This window comes from Triticum urartu, chromosome 7, assembly GCF_003073215.2.
Source record: "Triticum urartu cultivar G1812 chromosome 7, Tu2.1, whole genome shotgun sequence".
Taxonomy (NCBI): domain Eukaryota; kingdom Viridiplantae; phylum Streptophyta; class Magnoliopsida; order Poales; family Poaceae; genus Triticum; species Triticum urartu.
In genome coordinates, this window is record NC_053028.1 from 29,681,419 (window position 1) to 29,692,378 (window position 10,960).

The following is a 10,960-nucleotide window of genomic DNA, read 5'->3' on the forward strand; positions in this document are numbered from 1 at the left end:
GCATGGGCACGGGTACCGAGGCCATGCAAGGATGCCATAGGGTCATCATGCATGACTGGTGGTGCCGACGAGGAAGGCGATGACGACAAAGGAGGCGATGGCGCCTCTAAAATTTCCAAACGAGCCCCACGTCCAGTGCCTACACCATGGAGGCAGCAATACAGGAGAGTATGCAACATCATCAAATTGGTCAAAAGAAATAGAGGATGAATGCATGGATGGTGGTTCAGCGGTGGACACCGAAAGTTTGGCAAAGGGAAAAACATGCTCATCAAACACGACGTCCCGAGATATATAGACACGACCAGTGGGAACATGAACACATTTGTAACCTTTATGAAGAGAGCTATAGCCCAGAAAGACACACTTCTTGGAGCGAAACTCAAGCTTGCACTTGTTATATGGATGGAGAAATGGTCAGCAAGTGCACCCAAAAACCTTGAAGAAGGTGTAATCGGGTTGTTCATTAAGGAGAACCTCAATGTGAGTCTTCATGTTCAAAACACGAGTGGGAGTACGGTTGATGAGAAAGCATGCAGTGGTGAATGCATCACTCCAAAGCCGAAACGGAACAGATGCATGGGCCAAAAGAGTAAGACTAGTTTCAACAATGTGACAATGCTTACGTTCTACCGAACCATTCTGCTGATGTGTATGTGGACATGCTAAACGGTGAGCGATCCCAACCGACTGAAAGAATGAGTTGAGGTTGCTATACTCGCCCCCCTAGTCTGACTAGACATGAACAATTTTGTGCTTGAGAAGGCGTTTAACATGTTTTTGAAACTGAACAAAAATGTCAAACACATCAGATTTACGTTTAATAAGATAAAGCCAGGTAAAGCGACTATAAGCATAAACGAAATTGATATAATAATTATGACCACGGACAGAAGTCTGAGCAGGACCCCATACATCTGAAAACACAAGTTCTAAAGGATGTTTCACCTCACGACTGGACTCCAAAAAGGGAAGTTCATGACGCTTCCCCTGTTGACAAGCATCACACACTCCTACATCTTTATTACTAGACAAGCTAGGAAGCTCATGACGACGCAAAACATGACAGACAATAGGTGTGGCCGGGTGACCAAGATGGACATGCCACTATGACAGGGATACCCGAACTCCACTGAAAACACGAGTGACGCTAGGATGCTCCAGACGGTAGAGGCCCTGGCACAGCCGCCCACTAAGAAGAATGTCCCTCATGCCCCGATCCATAATAAAAAGATCAAAAGGATGAAATTCATAAAGCAGATTATTATCACGTGTGAGTTTAGGAACTGAAAGAAGATTACATGTCACAGACGAAACTCTAAGAACATTGCGAAGCTGAAGACTCCTATTGGCATGTCTAGTGAGAAGAGATGCTTGACCAATATGAGAGATGTGCATACCTGCTCCATTGGCGGTGTGGATCTTGTCGGAGCTATGATAGGGTTCACGAGTGTGAAGCTTCCCCATCTCGCTCGTCAGGTGCTCCGTCGCCCCAGAGTCCATGTACTAGTGGGGATCAATGGAGTAGGACTGAGTGTGTCCTTGTTGCTTCTGCGACGCCGGACGATTAGCCATGGAAACCTGACGGGCAAAGTTGCGTGTGTCCTTGTCGTCATTGCCAAGACCAAGAAAACTCCGCTGAAAGCGTTTGTGACACTTGGAGGACCAATGCCCCTCAATGCCACACAACTGACACACGCGTCGACCACCGGCCCCTGGTAGGGTTGCGGACGCGGGGGGAGCCGACAATGACGAAGACGAAGCCGGGGGCGGCCCCTTAGACGATCTGCGACCACCCTTAGTTGCGGCGTTCGCGGAGAGGGAGCCGTGACTGGCCTTGGAGCGGCGCGCCTCGACACGCTGCTCGGTGAGGAGAAGGCGGGAGTAGACCTCATGTGCCATCATGGGAGTCGAGTTGCCCCGCTTGTTGATGATCTCAACCAAAGCATCATACTCCTCGTCGATCTCGTTGACGATGAAGGAGTTGAACTTGGAGTCGGTGAGCGGCTATCCAATGAAGGCCAACGTGTCAGCAAGGCCCATGACCTTGTTGTAGAACTCAGTGGCCGTGGAGTCAAGCTTGTCGCACTCGCCAAGCTGACGATGGAGCGCAGAGACACGAGCCTGAGACTGCGCCATAAACAAGCGCCCAAGAATGGTCCAGGCCCCATGAGACGTCTTGGCAAAGACAACAAGCCCGGCAACAACCAGAGAGAGCGACCCCTGGATGGAGGAGAGGTTCGCCTGGTCCTGCCCTGTCCAAACACGGTGAGTCGGATTGTAGACCGGACCGTGCACGTTGTCCACCAGCGCGTGGGGGGGGGGGGCAAGGGAGAGAGCCATCGACGTAGCCAAGCAGGTAATGGCTCCTAAGGAGCGGAAGAACCTGCGCACGCCAGAAGATGTAGTTGTCGGACGACAACTTGATGGTGATAAGGTGGACGAAGTGAAACTGCGGCGGCGGCGACGATCCCATCGAGGAGACGGCCTGGGGTGAGGGCACCACAGAGGCCGTCAGCGTGACCGGGGATGCGGCCGGAGGAACCAAGGGCGCGGGGGCAGATGGCGCCGCACACAGGCCCGACGCCGACAGCCCCGCCATCAAGGCGGACTCGGGCGCCACCGGCGGTAGCGACGGGATAGCACCCGCACGAGAAGAGGCGGGCGACGCAGTAGCGGTGTGCACCGCGAACTCGCGCCCGAACGACGATGATGCTGGAGGAGTCGAGAAGAAGGAGCCTACGCTCCGAGTCCCGAGCGGGGCCGGCACAGCGGCGGCGTCCAGCGGGAGGGACAGCAGCGCCGCGAGGGAGGCCGGCAGGAACCCCGTAGTGGTGGAACCAGACGTGGCGGCGCTCGACATGGCGGCGGCGCGATCGGGAGCAGCAGCAGTGAAGACGGCGGCAGCGGCGGTGCGGGTATTAGGGTTTAGCGGAAGCGATCGTAACCTAGCGATGTAAGACAATAGGTTTTGGTAAACCGGCACAACCCTCTAGAGATGGCCTATCACATATATATAATGAGTGAAATCCAACGTTACAATATACACATGTAAATACAGAGGCTATACAGTCTAACAATAAGAGACGATAATTGGCAGTGATATTGGTTATTCTTCACACACTCAAAATAGGCAATTCTGTCAAAAACTAACTGTAAAAAGTTGCTTGGTTTGTTGCTCGACACGAAGCCCCAATAATATTCTTCTGGTTTGACACATTTCTGCTTTAAAAGATTCTTCCTCTTTTTCAGATCACAATCTCCTTCCTAGTACGACATTACATGTGATCTTCCTTAATGACCCAAACCATTGACAGGGACATATTCGATCATATCCGAGTACAAAAATTTGAGCATGCTCACCATGTTCTCTACCAACCCAATCACCATCGTGTACCGACACATCATTATGGGCTACGCTCTGCTTGATCCCCTCATGTTGTTTTTAAGTTCACTGCTTGAGGTCCAATTCAATACAAGACTGCACCCCTGGGTGGACGTGGAAATACGACAGCTCATGCTTGTTGCCAACGGAGTTCTCTCCGTATTTGTTTCCTTCCCTATGCCTCCTAGTCATACATGTTACTGGCATCATATTGCCATTATCTCCCGTGTTCATGTGTGTTGAAATCAACCTAATATATTTAAACGGTCAAGAATAGTTGTGTACATGTAAAGCATGGATGAATGAGAGATGACTGGTTTTCCTAGCGCTCAGGGGAAATGGGATAAAATATATAGGATAGAGGAAAGAGCTGTTTAGACATGTGAAGGTAGGTGGGGAAATAAATAAAATGTGCCGTGTAGAGGTAGCGGCCAGGTTTCTATATAAACAGATGCAGATTTTACCGTTCTGGTTCACCTTTCATGGGTCTGAGTAATCATGCCCGGCATCGTAGTGAGGTAATGGTCTGAGCGGGAGATTCCTGGTTGACTTTTTGGTTGTCTTCAAGCCATTCCTTGTTGACTTTGGGTGTCAAATCTGAGCAGGCGATTCATGTGTCTTTGTGCTGGTGTCGAGGTAATGGTCTTCGTCTTTGTTGCTTTTTTCTGATGGTGCTGTTGCGGACAACCACTGACACCTTTGAGGGTCGGGGTGATGTTGTCGTGGACTAGTTGTAGACGAACACGCCCAATTGCCTTTGGTGAAGATGTCCTTGGGGAGGTGGTAGGAGTCGGGTGCCTTGTAGCGGGCGAGGGTGATGCCTCTCTCGTTTCTTTTCACCTCCATGGCTTGTGCTTCTTGTGTTGTGTGCACATAATGATTGTTGCGCTGCAGTGCAAAACGAAGCCCCTCTTCGTAGAAGTTCAAGTGCAGTGGAGAAGCGTTTGTGATTTTTGAGCTTGTGCAAATGCCTTGATTACGAAGCCTCTTTGTCCACATATCAACTCGATTCTCAAATAAGCCTTTCCCTTTCGCAGAGACTAGCACCGGCTGCTGAGATGCTTTGTAGTTGCAACTACCCTTGATTAATCAACAGACAGGGTTGATTAGTTCCTTGTAATGTTGCCAAGTTGGAAAGATAACAACCCCATCACTGGAGATGCATCTCCCCGTGTAGCAGGATTCCAAAATTAAAGTGCATGTTGCATGAACAATGGCGGAGAAAGTGGGGCATGCAGTGCCCCCCATCCCAACCCCAACAAACATTGAGTTAGGCCTAATATGCATGTAAAATATATGATTATTTTCTACCAAAATAGTGTTATAATAGAATTTTTACGGTACATCGTACTACATATTATGATGTGTAGTATTTAGTTGATCCAATGGCCAATATGGATGGGTCAAAGGATTTAGCTCTAGGGCATATTGGTAATTTCCTATTACAGATAGATTTATTCGTTGCTAGTTTTAATCGCAATTAACAATCTAAGTACTTAAATTATTCCATCACATCTTACGCGGCACCGCTCGTCCGCTACTCACGACGCAACGCCGCCGCAAATCTCCATGCAGTGCGCCGACGCAAGAACGTCCGCCACCATCTTTGATTTTCCTTTCAGCAGGGGCAACGGAGGGTTAGATGGCGAGCAAGGCGGTGCACGCGTGCGACGGCCACAGGCGGCGAACGGCACGGTGGACACCTCGGTGCACTCAGTGAGCCTCCTTGAGCGGAGGCGCAAGCGAGTGCGTCTGTGACCCACGTCGCCGCTGCTCCCTGCTAGGACTGCCGGAGTGCCCGGGCGGGTGAGGCGTCGCGGCACATTGTATCGCATGCCCATCGCCCTCGTGGAGCTTTGCACGCCGTCATCGGCTTTGTAATTAATCACACAGTGGGTTGAAGTAGAGATTTGGTTGAAGTAATAATAAAATACACCAGGAAAAATATCGTGCCTGTAGCCATCAACAGTCGTCTTCCGTACGTGTGTTCCAATAGCAAGCAGCGATCTGGTTGTTACTTACGTGTTACGTTACGGACGGCAGCGGCCAGTCTACTAGCGTAGCTTTTCTACGTAGCTGTGTACATGCAGTACAGGTCAGCTTGGAGCACGAACCAAGACCCTCAGTTTCGTTTCATTGTCTTCGTTGGTCATCTGCGAAATGTACCGGCCGGCGTAGACTGCACCATGACGGGGAAGGAACGTGCATGCATGATTGATAAACACTAGGACATATGTCCGTGCGTTGCACCGAGAGAAAAAAAACTAAATAGACCAAAACACATTCATGGTTCTCTACCAGGATTATTACATCATTAACTTAACAAGCTACATTGCTATCCAGGTGAATTATCCAACCAAGTTAAAAGGAAAAGTAAATTTGTTCAAAAGAAATCTTAAAGAACTCCGTTGGCATATGGTAGAAGTCCTCATGAATCAAGTTGGTACCTTGCATGAAGTAGGTGCCTTCTTCATTCAAAAAGTCACCGTCTTGACTGCTACTATCTTTGTTGGCAGGACCATCAGCAGCGGTTTGAACCTCCATACCTTCCCGTGATTAGCCACAAAATGAAACAAAACCACTATGTAAATAGCTACTGAGTGTCAAAACTGAAAAATTAATAGTCAACAAATGTACATAGGGCCATTCATAAAACAGTTGGATCATGAACTGCTCCCACTGGACAATATTCTGCAGGAGCTACTCCATAAACACTGAACCTTTGTTGGATTAAATGGTTTTTATATATTAAAAAACAGGTAAGCTTTTTATTGATAAAACGCCCCCAGATCTATATTTAAGGATCGAAGAGCAGTACAAGCAGCCCAAAGAAACCACAGAATAGATCCAGGTCCCTGGAGAAGCTAGCTAGCACATCTCCTAATGCGAGTCGAGGGTGCGCTGCCGCCGGCGCCACTTCACCCGAAGCCGGCCAGACCTTGAATCTCACGGTCGGGTAAATCTTTATCATGATTTGCCAAATGAAGACAAACTTTACTCTATCTAATTTTACTGAAGGGAGGGACTGATGTACACATGAACTGATGAGTACATTTCTCGCAAAGAAAAAAAGAATTGATGAGTACATTAATTGTGTAATTAGCTGTTCAGCAAGGGACATGCTGCCCTGCAAGTGGATTGACAAGAGAGGGTTAGCAGGCCAATCGACGTCCTTCAGGATGTGGCTTAGACGCATAGACTGGTTCGGTGGTGCGACCTCATCTAGGAAGTGGCGTCCGCGAGGAGTGGGAATGCCGCCGACGCGTCCAGGCAGCGCAGTCCCTGGGAGTTTGGGCTATTGTTGGTGGGGGTTGTGCGGAGTGGGGTGAAGTAGTCGGCGGCAACCGCGTCCAGGTCATCCCGTTGGCGACCTCCGGCGATCCGGGTGGATCCCTCCACGCGGTGAAAGGAGGTGGAGGAGAAGCAGTGGCCATACCTATGTGCTGAAACTCAACGACAGTGGTCATTGGAGAAGGATGAGCGGCCACAAGAACTCAGCGCGGTGCGGTGACCTTGTTCTTGAGGGAAGCTCTGCCTTCGTCGTTTCGGCGGTGCGGCTATCCGGGAGACAATGCGAGGGCGAGGACGTATGAGATACCCTGCTCGCAGGTGGTGACAATGACATACACCATGGGGATGCCTACTTCCCCCGGCGCACATTTCTCCACTCCACACTCGGTTGCTCTAAGCCGTCGAGAGCACTCTGGGACGAGCACCGCCATCATGCCGATGAGCCCGTGCGCTTTTCGCGATCGATGATCATGACTGGAGGGTGGCCCATGCCGTTCTACCTGAGCAGCTGGAACGTGTTGTCGCTAGCATACCACGTGGACGCCGTACCTGAACAATGTAGGCCTGCTGATCTCCTCGTCGTTGTCAAAGACGGTCATCTAGAGGACCGCACTGGTGCAGCGAATCGGAAGAGCGAGAAACCTCCGGATGATGTGGGCCCGTCGGCGTTGGCCTCGACGGTTGTTGCCACCAGCCTCGACGTCACGTACACTGATAATTACCCTTGGAATCGGCCGTGTTTAACGTCTGCTCTTTGTATTTACTACGTGAGGTAGACGCTAGCGAAGGCAAGAGTTCAACTACGAGCGAAAGACCAGGTCGTGGGCACAACACCTTTTCTTTATCTTATATATATTCAAAATCGTGAGGTGTAAACACATATGCATAAGGCCTTATGCGGCCCAAAAGCAAAAGCACATGATGGGGCCCATAGCAGGAACGCAGGAGGCGGCCCATAGAATCAATAAATTAGTATGAACCATCTTAGTACCACCTCGCGTACGTGAAGCTTAATTATCATCACGAAGCTTAGTAGCGAGATAAAAAAACAAAGAGACAGCTTATGGAGAATTATAAAAGCTTCCGTCCTTTATTACTCCCTCTGTTCACTTATATAAGATGTTTTAGTAAATTCAGACAGTGTACTAAACAGTTCCAACTCAGCTGTCTGAATCGCCTTATAAAAACGAACGGAGGGAGTATTAGATATAGAGGTATAGATATAGATTAGAGTACCCAAAATGTACTACTGAAAATTTGTTGTCGTTGGATCATCTCGACCCTCCAAGTAAGATAAGTGAACAACCCAAATTGATTTGATGTACTATAATAAGAAAACTCCTTAGTTATGATGTCCAACATCAAGATCTGGAGAACTGACTGGAAAAATCATTTTTGCAATCTTTACATTAAGCAAGGGCAACCCTCAGTTCCACTAACCAAAACAAACAGTGTCCGGGCTACCATAAAACAAAAAAAGCAAGAAATAATAATAACAACAACTAATAATCGTCAACCCCTTTTAACAGGACACGACCAAACCTTTGTGATGCCTACAAGGTCTACAACGACTAAGCCTACAAGGTGTTGAAGACATAGCTTACAGGTTTTTTGGCCTTGGCATATTGGGCTATGCTGGGGCTAAAAGACAACTACCTATCTCGGGTCGAATTGGGCTTGGTCAGTGGCAGGAACAAGTCAAAATATGCCGATTCGGCTCGGCCTGCTGAACTGTGAGTTTGAGCCAAGCCCGCGATGGGTTAGTTCTATCTTGGGCCAAGCCCGTAAGCCCACTCGGCTCCCCCATCCCTAAGCATAACCTACTAGGTTTGCAGTCCAACTATCAGTGGAAGAGTGTGCTCTTTGGGTGTGGCAACATGATCGCTATTGGGTGCGTAAGGATTGATTCAAGTACTTCTTTCCCGATGCCTCGCAGTCGTACATGTTTGCTAACATCATCTTGATTATCTATGTGTATTGAAATCTACTTATTATACGAAAATGGTGAAGAGAGAGTTATGTGGAAATGTAAAATGTGCGGATGAATGAATGGGAGATGGTGGGCTTTCCTACGCGTTCATGCGAAAATGAGGTGAAATATATAGGAGCCGGTAAGTGTTGTTTATGCATGTCACGTGAAGGTGGATTGGGAAATTAGTAAAACGCACCGGCTATAGATGGCCGCCCGGCTTCTATATAAACACATGCATAATCTACCATTCTATTTCACTTTTCTTGAAGTCTGAGATATGATGGCTGGTTTTGATCAAGAAAAGTAACTCGACACGTCAGTTTCAGCAATATTTACATTTTCTTTAGCAAGGGCAACCCCCAGTTCCACTAACAGAAACAACCAATGTTCAGGTACCGCAAAACCAAAAGGAAATAAAAAATAAAAACAACAAACAATCCTCCTCTGTATTGCCATGTTTTCCCCGGTACAAAATTCAACACGGATTTTGCTTGATAACCCAAATCCCCTGACAGAGACATCTTCAACCATATCCATGTATAAACAATTAGAGCACATCATCACGCTCACCACTCAACGCGGAGGTAATTAAACTGCTCCATCCCCTCATCGTGCTTCCAAGTTTTATGCCAGCCACGGCCATGGAGCTCTCCAGCCTGCCGCTAGTCCTGCTGCTCTGCTTGCTGGCACCTGGCAGGCTCGTCGACAACAGCCTTGCCGGCCCTGCCCGGGATGGACAGGGTGAGGCAGCAAGTCGACAGGGCGAACCGGCGAGGCCCATCCATCGGGCTCGTCATGTCGTATGTCGCTGACGACGCGGCGCCTCCAGCTACTTCAGGCCTTGGCGTGTCTCCGCCTCCCGTTTCTGATCCGAATTTCTTGCCTGTAGATTGTGCAAATGAAGCACTGAGTGAGTTTGGCCATTGCTGGTTGACTTTTTGGTTGTTTCCCGTTTGAACTGCTGCTAACTAAACCCAGATACCAACAGACAACACACAACAGAAGGAAACAAGTAGAGATGATATTGTAGCGTTAACACTTAACAATGGAGAATATAAACTTGAAATTTTAGAGATACCTGAAGCTGTGCGCGCACAGCAAAGCTTGCTGGCTCTGCAAATTTTGCATGATCTGCAGTCACACAAGGCCCGAACTCCCTTTCAAGACCTGAATGCAGATTGGCCCATTCACTCATTTTGGATAACAGCTATGGAAAGGTGGTCCAGAAAGCGACTGAAGGACTGCGTATAAACATGGCAAAACACACAAGATAACATACTCCATTAGAAAATGAAAAATGAAAGGGGACATATAATAATACCCGAGTTCTCCATTGTACTGTAATCCTTTTTACATGTTCACTGATTTTGCTATTCTGCTATAGACTGAGCTCTCATTCAAGTTGCATGAAGGAATATTTCGCAGCACTTTAATGCATACATGTATTTAAAATCCACACAAAGTCTGGAAAAAGTTCATGCTTACTTCAAGGTACAAAATAATGAAAAAAGAAAATAAAATACACAATAAATTCTCAATATGGAAGTAAATAAACTTACAAATAAAGAACAAGTTGGTAAAACAAAATAAAAATAAAACCAATAGAATACGCAATAGGAAAATCGCTTGAAGATAAGAAAATGGTACGCTATACCACTGGGCCAGCCCAAGTGCTACTGAAGGCAAGCGGTACGGAAAGCAAACTACTACATACTCCCTCCGTTCGAAAATACTTGTCACAAAAATGAATAAAAATGGATGTATTTAGAAATAAAATATATCCAGATATATTTATCTCATCGACAAGTAATTCGGACGGAGGGAGTATTATTTTAGATACCCTAAAAACATATAGTCTTAGATATCTTGTCCACACTTGTATCGGAAAAAAAAAATTGTCCAGACGGAGCGCACATTGGTTTCGTGGCCAGCTTCACTGTGAGGTACCTCTCAGGTTTCAGGTTCGCTGCCTATCTGCCCAATTTTTCACCTTATTTCTCTCTCTCATACCCTGCCATTGTGGGGTGGGTGGGGGGATGTAGCTGGTCCGAGGTAGGACCGTGTAATTTATCTTGGTCCGACCTCCCGTGCCCTATTATTTTCTTATAAACAAATTTTGTAGCATATGAAGAGGGTCCAGGTTTGAGTCTCGTGCCCTAATTTTTTAGGTTTCTTTTTTTAGCATCAGTACAGACGCAAGCGCTCATATACACGCGCATACACTCATTTCTATGAACACACACACGCACACCCTATCCCTATGAGCACCTCCGAAAGACTGAAATGTACAATATTAACTAGTGTCTGACTGA

At 47.6% G+C, this 10,960-nt stretch overlaps 1 long non-coding RNA gene across 1 annotated transcript; it reads right to left on the reverse strand.

Moving 5' to 3' along the window:
- Positions 1–9,071: 9,071 nt before the first annotated feature.
- Positions 9,072–10,656, reverse strand: LOC125522574. Its single transcript, XR_007289835.1, has 2 exons — positions 9,727–10,656; positions 9,072–9,531 (listed from the first exon to the last, which is right to left on the reverse strand). It is a non-coding gene; the product is annotated as an uncharacterized LOC125522574 (long non-coding RNA).
- Between the last annotated feature and the right edge of the window lie 304 nt (positions 10,657–10,960).